This window comes from Alexandromys fortis, unplaced genomic scaffold, assembly GCF_014885135.2.
Source record: "Alexandromys fortis isolate MF-2015 unplaced genomic scaffold, M_Fortis_MF-2015_v1.1 scaffold_25, whole genome shotgun sequence".
Lineage (NCBI taxonomy): Eukaryota > Metazoa > Chordata > Mammalia > Rodentia > Cricetidae > Alexandromys > Alexandromys fortis.
This window is the reverse complement of record NW_026067904.1, coordinates 13,895,395-13,906,587: the sequence shown is the minus strand read 5'-3', so window position 1 is coordinate 13,906,587 and position 11,193 is coordinate 13,895,395. Positions and strand designations below refer to the sequence as shown.

The following is an 11,193-nucleotide window of genomic DNA, read 5'->3' as shown; positions in this document are numbered from 1 at the left end:
AAAAAAAAAAAAAAAAAAATCACAATAAATATAACATAATAAATTAAATAACACAATCAATCTACCCAATAAAATAGGACAGAATTTCTACTGACAACAAAAACCATAAACAAATGAAAATAATAAGACGGGGGAAAGCCAACAAATGTGGAGGAATGGCGGGAATGGAGAAATCTTGATTTTGCCATCACCACCTCTCAGTCATTTACGGGTTATAAACTCAGAAAAGCTTGAATAAAGAGCAATTCGTCCAAGGAGCTACTGCTGGTTAACAGATGCTGGGAGGAAGAGAAATTTTCTCCAGTGTTGTAGCCACTGGTAAGCTGCCCGCAAGCCAGTAGAAACCCCACATCCACGCTCATCAGCGAAAAGACAAACATAAAAGTAAAAGGACACTTGTTAGGAAGCTGAAAGGGTCCAAGAGTGTGTGGAAGGGAGATGAGAGAAGGTATTAACACATTATATACAGGTATGAAATTGTCAAAGAGTAAACAAAAATACTTACAAAAAAACCCATGTCATATGTATAGTTAAACATCTTCCTCCAGAACAGTGGTTCTCAACCTTTGGGTTTTAACCCCTTTGGCAAACTTCTTCTATCTCCAAAAATATTTACATTACAATTTATAATGGCAGCAAATTACAATTATGAAGTAGCAATGGAGATAATTTTATGGTTGGGGTCACCACAACATGAGAAATTGCATTAAAGGGCGGCAGCATTGGGAAGGTTGAGAGTCCCTGCTCTAGATTGATTATAACCGCCGGGAGGAAAAAGGAGCAATACACTGAAGAAACTGGACCAACTTTGCCTGAAAGATCAGGACTAATCACACCCAAGAGATGTATATCAATTGTGTACCCCAAGATGCTCATGATTTAATACTCCAAGCTATCACTGGAATCTAGGCATGAACTATCAGACACACCCAGACAGAAACATTCAGCCTCCTTTCCGCACTCTCTGCTGTGCAGGGATGTAACTGGGCATCAACCAGGCAAGTGCTTGTCCACCGAGCTGTACCTCAGTCATTCACCCGGAAGACAAGAAAGGCTGAACGACTGTTTTAGAGGGGAATAAAGAGAAATAAAAAACAAATCAATTAATTGCTAATAGTTGGCTGGCATATATTTTGGTGCTATTTTCTGTGTCTCACTATGTAGAAACTTACAGAATTATTTTTTAAATGATTTTTGTTTTTATTATATGCATCTATTTGTAAATTATGCACAAATGTGTATGTGTGTGTGCAGAGACCAGAAGAGGGTATTGCAGGAGTTCTGGGTGTCCCTGACGTGCTGGGATCCTGGTAAACCATGTTTTGTCGAAGAACAGCAAGTGCTCTCAACATCTGAGTCATCTCTCTCTAGCCCAAAATTCCCTTGGAATTTGAGATCACCCATATACCTGATGAAACAAATTATCTTCCACTTTAAAATTTTCTCCTGTTCTTTTCATTGACATGGTGGTGGGGGCAATGAGTGTTCTATGCCTCTGAGTTTCACAAGAGCGCACTCAGCATTTCCGTACACAACTACGGGAAACACACTGGCCCAAGAGACCCTTCACCACACCTCTAATTAATTTTCCAACTTCAGTTTTCTAGAAGTTTCTACAAGGAAATTAATTTTTAAATTGATTGCTATTTCACTATCCAGTAATACGGTCATGATTCTTTCTTTTATTTCAGTGCGGCACTTTATAATCCTAGCAGTAGATTCTCAGATTCTAAAATGACTACATGCTTGAAATAATTTACGCACGATCACGGTGCGCCTGTGACAAGACCGCGCGATTCTCTGCGATAGTGTCTGCTCTATGGTGTGTAGATTTTAGCTACAGGGGAGAATGGCCTACAGTTTTATTAGTCTGTCTCTATTAGATCTGGGTATCAGGGCTTCGCATTCATGAGACTAAACTTTTTCTTTGCCAATAAAGAGTGTCTGCCTGAATTGATCGACGATGTTAAATTGCTTCCCGAGTAGCAAGTGCCAGTGTGCATTGAGAAAAACTAGGCAGAGACAGCTCTGCAAATAACTTCTTATCATTACAAGTCATCTCTATGCAATTTTAATCGCTAGAATAAGCAATTTGTCAATCAACATTAGTACTATAAAAAACAAACAACTCTGGCGTTTCCATAGTGAAGCGTATTTTTCTAGAGGAGTCATTCTAAGTACCTGATGCCAACACAACCTTATTTTAATGGTGCTTCACTCAGGGGTTTAAAGTCCATTTGGGGTGACTCACAGGAGTATTATTAGTTTTAAAGACTAGTATCTGTTTTCTTTCAGTCAGTATTTACCCACCTGCCCTAGATGGATTCTCAGCTTCTACAGCAGAGTAAGGGTAAGAATATTTATTTGAAATAATTTCTGACTGTTTAAGAAGCTGCATATGACAGTTCCTATGAGCCCAACACTAAGTGCCTGCTAACAACTGATGTGATTTTGCTACAACTGTGCTTATGTACAGGTGCATGTGTGTATGCCCATGGGTGCACTTGCATGTGTGGGTGCATGTGTGGAGACCAGAGGTCAAACTCGGATGCTGTTTCTTCAGAGCACCCCTCCTGTATTGTAGAAAGGGACTCTCATTGATAGCCAAGGCTCACCAAGTAGACTCGGCTGGCAGCCAGCAAGCCCGAGGGCTTTGTGTGTCTGTCTTCCCAGAGCTTGGAGTACAGCATGTGCCGCCACACCTGGCTTTTAGCGCGAGTGCTAGGGATCAAGTTCAGTTCCTTCTGGATGCACAGCACATACCTAACTCCCTGAGACATTTTTTCTAGCCTCAGTTTTCCTTTTCTTCAGGATCTGTAGCTTCAGGGATTCAGTCATCTTTTTTCCTTGACTTTGGTCTCCAGAATCCTCTACTATTGATTTGAACTTTTAGTCTATATCTAAGGTTTTAATTTCAGCTAGCATCTACAAGCATGTATGCAGACCCAAGGTCAGCAGACTACTGTTCATGGTGGAAATCCGCCCTACAATCTGACTGTATGAAGACACTGTCACACAAACCCGTTCACATCCAGTCCATGGCTGCTTTGTCCTAACAAAGGCAGCGTTGAGTATTTGCAGGCAGTTACATGACCCACAAACTCTTTTCCACAAAAGATCTCACCAGTCATGGAAGAGACCGTGGCCTTTGGGATTTGATTGGCACAATTCTACTGGTTAACACACTATGAAAACACAGGCTGAGTCTGCATCCTGCCTGAAACAGGAAGGGACTCTAGACAAAGTGTTCACCTTTCAGTGCCTCTTTCTTCACCTGTATTTATTCTGTTGGCTAAAGGCACACATATGAACAGCTACCATAGTTCTTGGCATGGGGAGGCACTCAGTCCACAAAGGCAGCATAACCACCCCTTTTTTCAAGAACACTCGACTTCTTTGGTATCACAATCACCTTTCGTAGCCCTGTATTTTCACACGGGCGAGTTTTCACCCACTACGTTTTTAAACCCCCAAACCACTACCTCTAAGTGTTGTCTGCACTGAAGAGAGCTCAAGTTGTTATAGAATGTATTACCTTGGAATAAAGCTTAATGTCAGAATGGAGCCCGATGTGTCCTTACAGACACATCCCAGAGGAAATGAGTCAAAACTTCCTGATTTAGAACAGACTGGTGTGTGAAGTTCTCAGCTTGATCGCTACGCTTCCTTCTTAGTCTTGTGAAAAACTCAGGGGTTCTGAAGATGCGGGGCTCATGATTTTGAGTCTCTCTCTACATCTGTTTCTCTACAAACCATCTTCTGCTAGTATTCAGGGAATCAGTAATGTTCCTTAAATGTGAAGAAATAAAAAACAAAAAACAAAAACCTTTCTCTGTCTCCCCTCCCCCACCACAGTGCTGAGGACTGAACCCAGTACTTTGTGCTTGCTAGGCCAGCAATCTTCAAGGAACCAACCCCACCCCACCCCACCCCACCCCCACCCAGGCTGTAAAGCATATGTTCCTTCCTAGGCAATTAATTTGTTGCTTCTACTTTTTCCTACTGTACCTTTATAAACACACACTTTCTAGAATGAAGAAATTACAGGGTGAGAAGTGCCCGCCATGAAATACATTGAAAGCTGATGTCAGTGAGCGTCCAAGACATGGGGCAGACAGGACGTGTACAGACCAAACAGAGCAGAGCTTTCCTTAGCAAATGTCACCGTCTGGGCACACTCAACACCTCTGCCTCCTCTGTGTCTGTGTATTCAGTAAGGGGCCGCTGGCCCCCTTTTACACAGAAACTGCATAATGCATGGGACTACGGGCTGCAGTCTGTGCTCCAACTCTGAAGCCGTCATGAATGCTGGCAATTAGTCCTGCATGCGTTATGACCCTAGTAGATCTGTGGTCACTGTCTGGGACAGAGGAGGAATCTCAGGGAGCAACGCTCTTCCTCTGGTCACTGAGCCTGACATCTTTTTAGGTTTTCTTTCTTTCTTTTTCCTCTTTCTTTTTTACTGCAAAAGAAACAACTTGCTCTGTCTAAGTGCTTTGGTATGTGAGCCTGGTTAACATTTCCAGCTTCAATGTTTCCTGAGAGGAAGTAATTCAAAGTGTGTTATCTAAACAACTCTAATAGGTCTAATCCAGGAAATGATCAGGCTTTTACTGCTCATAATGCCACTCAGAACTAATACCCCCACCCCCATCACTCTAAACCACTGATGTAAAGTATGCACACGGCACAGACACACATACATATTCTCTCTCGGCAGTAGGCAATGTATCTCTAATAACCGAACAATAAAACAGAAGAACTGAGGCAGCATCCCTAGAAGAAGGTCACTTTAACTTGCAGTTTCTGATGAAGATCTAAGAGAGACAATGGAGATGGGTCCTTTGCAGTTATGTTTATGAAGAAAAGTCCTTTCTTTGTTTCAATAAAGTTAACATTGTGGTAAAATTTAAAAAATCCAATTCTCAATAATAATAACTGATCTCATAAATATGTGTAGATTAAATGCACAATGTTTGATATCTAAAACTACAAATCCAGCTGTGTCTAGGAAAATGGCAACAATTAGTGCTTTAAGAGATAAGGTGTGGCTCCTGAGAGAGAGAGAGAGAGAGAGAGAGAGAGAGAGAGAGAGAGTTTGTGTATGTGCATGTGAGTGTGTATCTAACAAGATCTAGGCGAGGAACAGGAAGCACAATGGCACTGGCTTAGTGGTGATGGCATGGCAGACAGCTTGCCAACTTGGCAGTTCCTCGGAGATGTTCACAAAGGCTCAGCAAACAGAAAAAGCATCAAACACTAAAATAAGTAAGCCCATAATTGTACCCAGTTTATCATCCTCCATGAGTCTTGACAATAGATGTCATCTGACTCATGCTAAGGAAACCCTGTGATTTTTAAAACAAGCAAACAAAACTTGGCTATGTTTAAAATTTACTGTTACTTTAGAATCTTCCCTCTCCACCTGCAAAACCTACATCGAATGCGTAGCCATCAATCCTTTCTAACCTCGGTGGCATGGAGCCAAGAACAAGGCTGTGTGCGGAGGAGGCTCTCAGTGACCACCAGAAAGGTGTGTCACTCTGTGAGGTTTGGTAGAAAAGCCAGTGTGGTCTTCTGTACTAATCCAAACACTATCCAATGTGGTTCCCAATTCCAAGCCCAGCAGATCAGAGACAGAAGTAAAACTGGAAAAGGCAGTATTGAGGCAGGTGTTCTGACAGACACAGGGGGGCCACATGACTTAGATGGGGCCGTGAGATACTAAATTATGCCCGGCGGTAGTGGCGCATGCTTTTAATCCCAGCACTTGGGAGGCAGAGGCAGGCGGATCTCTGTGAGTTCGAGACCAGCCTGGTTTACAAGAGCTAGTTCCAGGACAGGCTCCAAAACCACAGAGAAATCCTGTCTCGAAAAACCAAAAAANACAGGCTCCAAAACCACAGAGAAATCCTGTCTCGAAAAACCAAAAAAAAAAAAAAAAAAAAAAATAAAATAAAATAAAAAAATGGATCAACTGCACAAGCTACTGGGACAATGGAGAGTATGCTCAGATCACTATCGAGTCCTGCCAGACAGACACACACACAGACAGAATGAGGCAGAGCACAGAGGTGGCTGGGTTGGACTGAGAGACCTGGAATCCGTTCTAGACGTTGCTGACTGTTCGAGTCACTGAAGTCAACTAAGGCATTTGCTTCTTAGTTTTTATATTTGGTCAAGGGAAGAAGACTTAGGGGATGTATAAAGACCCCTCCAGATCTAAAACTATGCCTACAAAAACTCAAACTTCTCACCTTATTGAATTGTTTACAGTATTCTAAAATTTGATTCTTGAGTACATTAATCAGTATCAAGAAATGAGCCTTATGTATAAGGATTCTGTTGTAGATGTACCAGTTGGTGCTGGACATTCCTTGATCACTTATTCTGTTTTTTGACATTATGGATTTCTGTAGTAGCCTCATTCTACTCAAAAAAAAAAAAGCTCATTTCTGAGGGACGAGAGCTATACTTACCTGTGAATGTAAGTATAAAGAATATAGTTAAAAAAACTACACTGACTTTGGAAAATGGTAGTTTAGATTTCTCCTTTAAGGTCTAGGATTTCTCTTGCCATGGACTGTTGGCTAGTTTTACAGAACCAAGCAATAAGTTCCCTCCATCCCACTGAGAGGATCTTAAGTTCATTTAGATAACTCGTAGTCATCCCCAAGAGTATATGTGCCACTATTACAGCATTGTGGATCTCCTGCCATGTTGTTACGGCTCATGGGCTTTAGGTACTGACTACTTCTCTGCTTGGCAGCTGCGTAGGTCAGGCTGCTTTTGATCACGGCGTCTCACCACAGCAACAGAAACCCTAACTAAGACACCTTTGATAGAGCACATCCTAAATGCCATCATCAGAAGTTCCTTCTATGAGGTCTGGGCAAGGACAAGGAGTTCCTGTCCACATCTGACCAAAGCGTCACATGGCTGCGTGGCTCACTTTCCTTATTTGAGGTAATGCAAACTTGTCATTTTGCCTCTGGGGAAATGTCTGTGGAGACAGCTGAAAGCCAGACCTCCCAGGCCGGAACTAAAAGCCGTATGATAGCGTCCAGTTTGCAGCGGGGGCCCTCTTAGTCTGGAAGGAAGTAATTTGAAAGCTTTTGGGGGCAGCAGTGAAGACAGGACAGCTCAGAACCAATGCCAAGTCCAAGCTGCCTTTCGTCCCCACCCTCCTCCAGATGCAGCATCGAGGACAGAACGCAAATTAAAACCTAATTGGTTAGTCATTATTTTGATGGCAAGAATGTATGTGTGGGAAAATTTCCCATCAGCACTGGGCTGCGTTTGAAAGGCTGAAGACATTTCAAATAATTCACTAGCTATTAGTGTAATGTCTCCTAAAGATATTGGAATAAAGGGGTAATTTTGAATCAGCGACAAAAATTAGCTTCTCGATATGGCGTGCTTAATGAAGACAATGGCTCTGAAGTATTAAATAAAGTGGAAGTGAAGTGATGTGCAGGGCAATTCTTCTAAAATGAGAGACAATTCAGTATGGCTGAGAGTTCTGCAACAGGAACCAAAGCTTCTCCATATGGGCTTTGGGAGCCACAGGGTCTCTGTCACGTGGATGCTGGGTGAAAGAAGCCACAGCCAACACGTAAATAGGGCTGCACTCTATACGATACTGAAACACATATGGAAACATGGGTGTGTCCACAGCCCACGGCTCACTAACCCCACACTAGATACTTAAACAGGACGGGACTGCATGGCTTCGTGTAATTCTTACAACACAGGTCCAAGGCGGGCGGTATCACTCCATTGCGCAGATGAAGATGCTGGGAGTTCCCGGGGTTCTGCAATGTGAATGTGGTTACACTATCTGTGGGTGAGGCTGAACTCCGCTCTAAACCCAGTACCAGAGCAACTCCACAGCTTCATAGGTCTTCAGGTCATGGTGGCTTTAGTTAAAGAGAGACACATGGGCTGAACAGTTATGTAGCTGGTTAAAAAAAAAGATTGACTGATTTTCTCTCTCTCTCTCTCTCTCTCTCTCTCTCTCTCTCTCTCTCTCTCTATTTATTTTTAGAGGTGTGTGTGTGTGTGTGTATGTGTGTGTGTGTGAAGGCAGAAGCCCACAGAGGCCTGTTTGTGTGTGTGTGTAGGTAGAAGTCCACAGAGGCCAGTGTGGTGTGTGTGTGTGTGTAGGCAGAAGTCCACAGAGGCCAGTGTGTGTGTGTATGTGTGTGTGTGTGTGTGTGTGTGTGTGTGTGTGTGAAGGCGGAAGCCCACAGAGGCCTGTGTATATGTGTGTGTATGTGTGAAGGCAGAAGCCCGGCCAGTGTGTGTGTGTGTATGTGTGTGTATGTGTGTGTGTGTGTGAAGGCGGAAGCCCACAGAGGCCTGTGTATATGTGTGTGTATGTGTGAAGGCAGAAGCCCACAGAGGCCTGTGTGTGTGTGTGTGTGTGTGTGTGTGTGTGTATCTGTGTGTGTGTGTGTGTGTGTGTGTGTGAAGGTGGAAGCCCACAGAGGCCTGTATGTCTGTGTGTGTGTGTGACGGCAGAAGCCCAGAGAGGCCAGTGTGTGTGTGTGTGTGTGTGTCTGTGTCTGTGTGTGTGTGAAGGCCGAAGCCCAGAGAGGCCAGTGTGTGTGTGTGTGTGTGTGTGTGTGTGTGTGTGTGAAGGCCGAAGCCCACAGAGGCCAGGAGTGGATACTTGATGTTGGAGCTAGAGTTCAGGAGCTCTGAGCTGCCGGGTGTGGTTGATTAGAACTGAACTTGGGTCCTCCTCAGAAGCAGTAAGCACTCTTTGTGCTGAGCCATCTGTCTGGCAGCCGGTATGGCTGTTTTGAAAGACAGCGGAGAGGCTAGAGAGATGGATGGCTTGGCCATTCAGAGCCCTTGGTGCTTTCCAGAGGACCTGGACTTGGTTCTCAGAACCCACCACTACCAGCTTACGACCTCTTGTAACTCTGGCTCCCGAGGGTTAGACTCCCATTTCTGGTCTCCTTGGGTACGTGCACACACATACTACAAATAATAATAAAAATTTTCATCATGGAGACCAAAAACTGAAGAATAGGGGAATGTGATGAAGGCTGGTGGGGGGGAAACACCGTTCTAAAAACACAGAATACTTTGGTTCTTTTGTTTTCGGGACTAAACAACTCTGTAAGTTATCAAATACCGATGTCTGCACAGCTTGGAACTCAATCAAAACCCACTTTTCTGGGTATTCTGAGCTCACGTTTCCTAAACTAATCTGTGCCCTCAAACTTGTAAGTGGCATCTCTATTACACATACCTATCTTTTTGTTGTGTTGTGTGTTTATGTTTACTTATATGAGTGTGTGTGTGTGTACGTGTGTAAGAGGTCCACATTGACTATCTTTCTCTATCACTCTCTACCTTGTTTAAGCTAGGATCTCTCATTGAACATGGAAGTTACCCGGTGACTAGGCAGGCTGGCCAGCGAATGCGGAAATCCTCCTGCCTGCCTCTCCAGCACTGGAATTACGGGCATGCATGGCCAGGTTAAGCTTTTATATGGATGCTGGGGATCAAACTCAGATTCTGCTTACACAGCAAGCATATTACTGACTTAGCCATCTCCCCAGCCTGTATTGTACATGAGGCAGGGTTTGGTGGTGTATGCATTAAATCCCAGGCAGGAGGATCTCTGTGAGTTCAAGGCTAGCTTGAACTACATAGTGAGTTCTAGACTAATTAGGGCTACACAATGAGACCATGTCTCAGAAAATTTTACATGAGCAATATGTAACCAAAAATAGAATGTTAATCTTAAAATCCATAAAAGATTTTATGCCTGACTTGTCACCAGTTAGGAGATAAATTAATTTTAGAAAAGAATTTAAAAGTATTAGCTTGACTTTTATTTTTTTCATTTAGCTAATTTTAAATAAAAGTTTTAAGGGGAAGGTTTTGACTTTAAAAACCTAGATTCAATATTTTATGAATTAATGGAACTTATTAAGTTTAAAAACAAAGAATATGCTCTCATGCACGTGGAAATGAAGGTTTGCTCTACTGATACATCGGGGCACTGGAGGAAAAACCAGACCTTTGCATATAAGTAAAACATTCAGTAGAAGATTTTATATATAACATAAAATCTCCCTAACTCGAACAATAAAACTATAGAAAGCGAACCATAGTGACTGTCCTTCGGAAATGGTGTGCCTTTGCCATCGTCATGGGCACATGTTTGGGAACCACCTGGGCCTTTGTTTCCTGAGGAGTGTAGGGGGCGACTAACCCAGAGGCACGGATGCCGTCTTGGGCCAATACCTCATGTAGCCTGTTGTTCTAAGAAACAGGTACGCTGACTCCTAACATTTGACCTGCTCATAGAATCCGACTTAGTTGGCTTCCTATGTAAAAGAGGGTAAACAGGAAATCCTTTCAACATAGACACCTGAAGGTGTTTGAGAGTGACTGTGGGTGTCGATGACAAAATGAAGCAGGCGTGTGAACAGTACAGTTGGAACCCATGCGAGGGCCCTGCTCCCCTGGCCACTCTGGTCAGAGGAGCTTGCCCATATATGGAAGCGCACTGTCCCTTCGCGAACAACAGGCAGCACTGGGCTGTCTCAGAATTCTCTGTACACCGAGACAGTCCACAGAGAATGAAGGGGATGTGTGCTGACCTCAGTGCTGGCACTGGGCGTGTGCCTGTGAGCTCTCTCCTGCCTCCTTGATTTCTTTTTAAAAAACGAAATGATGATATTTGGTTCATCATAGGCCTTTTGCTTCTAAGAGTGGAAAACCCAACTTAGCAGAGGCCCTGGTGAAACAGCTGTTGGAGATGGGAGGATGAAGTTCAAGATAAAAGCATCTTTTATTTGCTTAGGAATTGTGATGCTCAGTATTGACTATGAGACAAGACTCCAGGCTTGTCTGTGAGGGAGTTTCTAGGTCGGATTAACTGGCTAATCCGTGGGCTGGAATCCCAGACTGCAGGAAAAGAAGAAAGCGAGCTGAGCATGGGAACTCTTTGCTCTTCATCCTGACTGTGACGCAGTGAGGCCAGGGCCTTGAACTCCTTCCTGCTGCCACGGTGTCCCCTCACTGATGGGACTGTCCCCTCAAAGCTGTGAGCCAAAAAAAATCATCTTTCTTTAAATTGCTTTTTGTTGATATTTGTCTCAGGCATGAGAAAAATAGATACAGCAATGTTACTTCTGAAATCAACAATTTTAAGATGGAATAAAAGAC

The 11,193-nt window shown here is 43.4% G+C and overlaps 1 protein-coding gene across 3 annotated transcripts in view; it reads right to left on the bottom strand.

Moving 5' to 3' along the window:
- The window catches only part of Garem1 (GRB2 associated regulator of MAPK1 subtype 1), a 174,963-nt gene that overhangs the window by 31,986 nt on the left and 131,784 nt on the right, over positions 1 to 11,193 (bottom strand). The window lies entirely within an intron of this gene.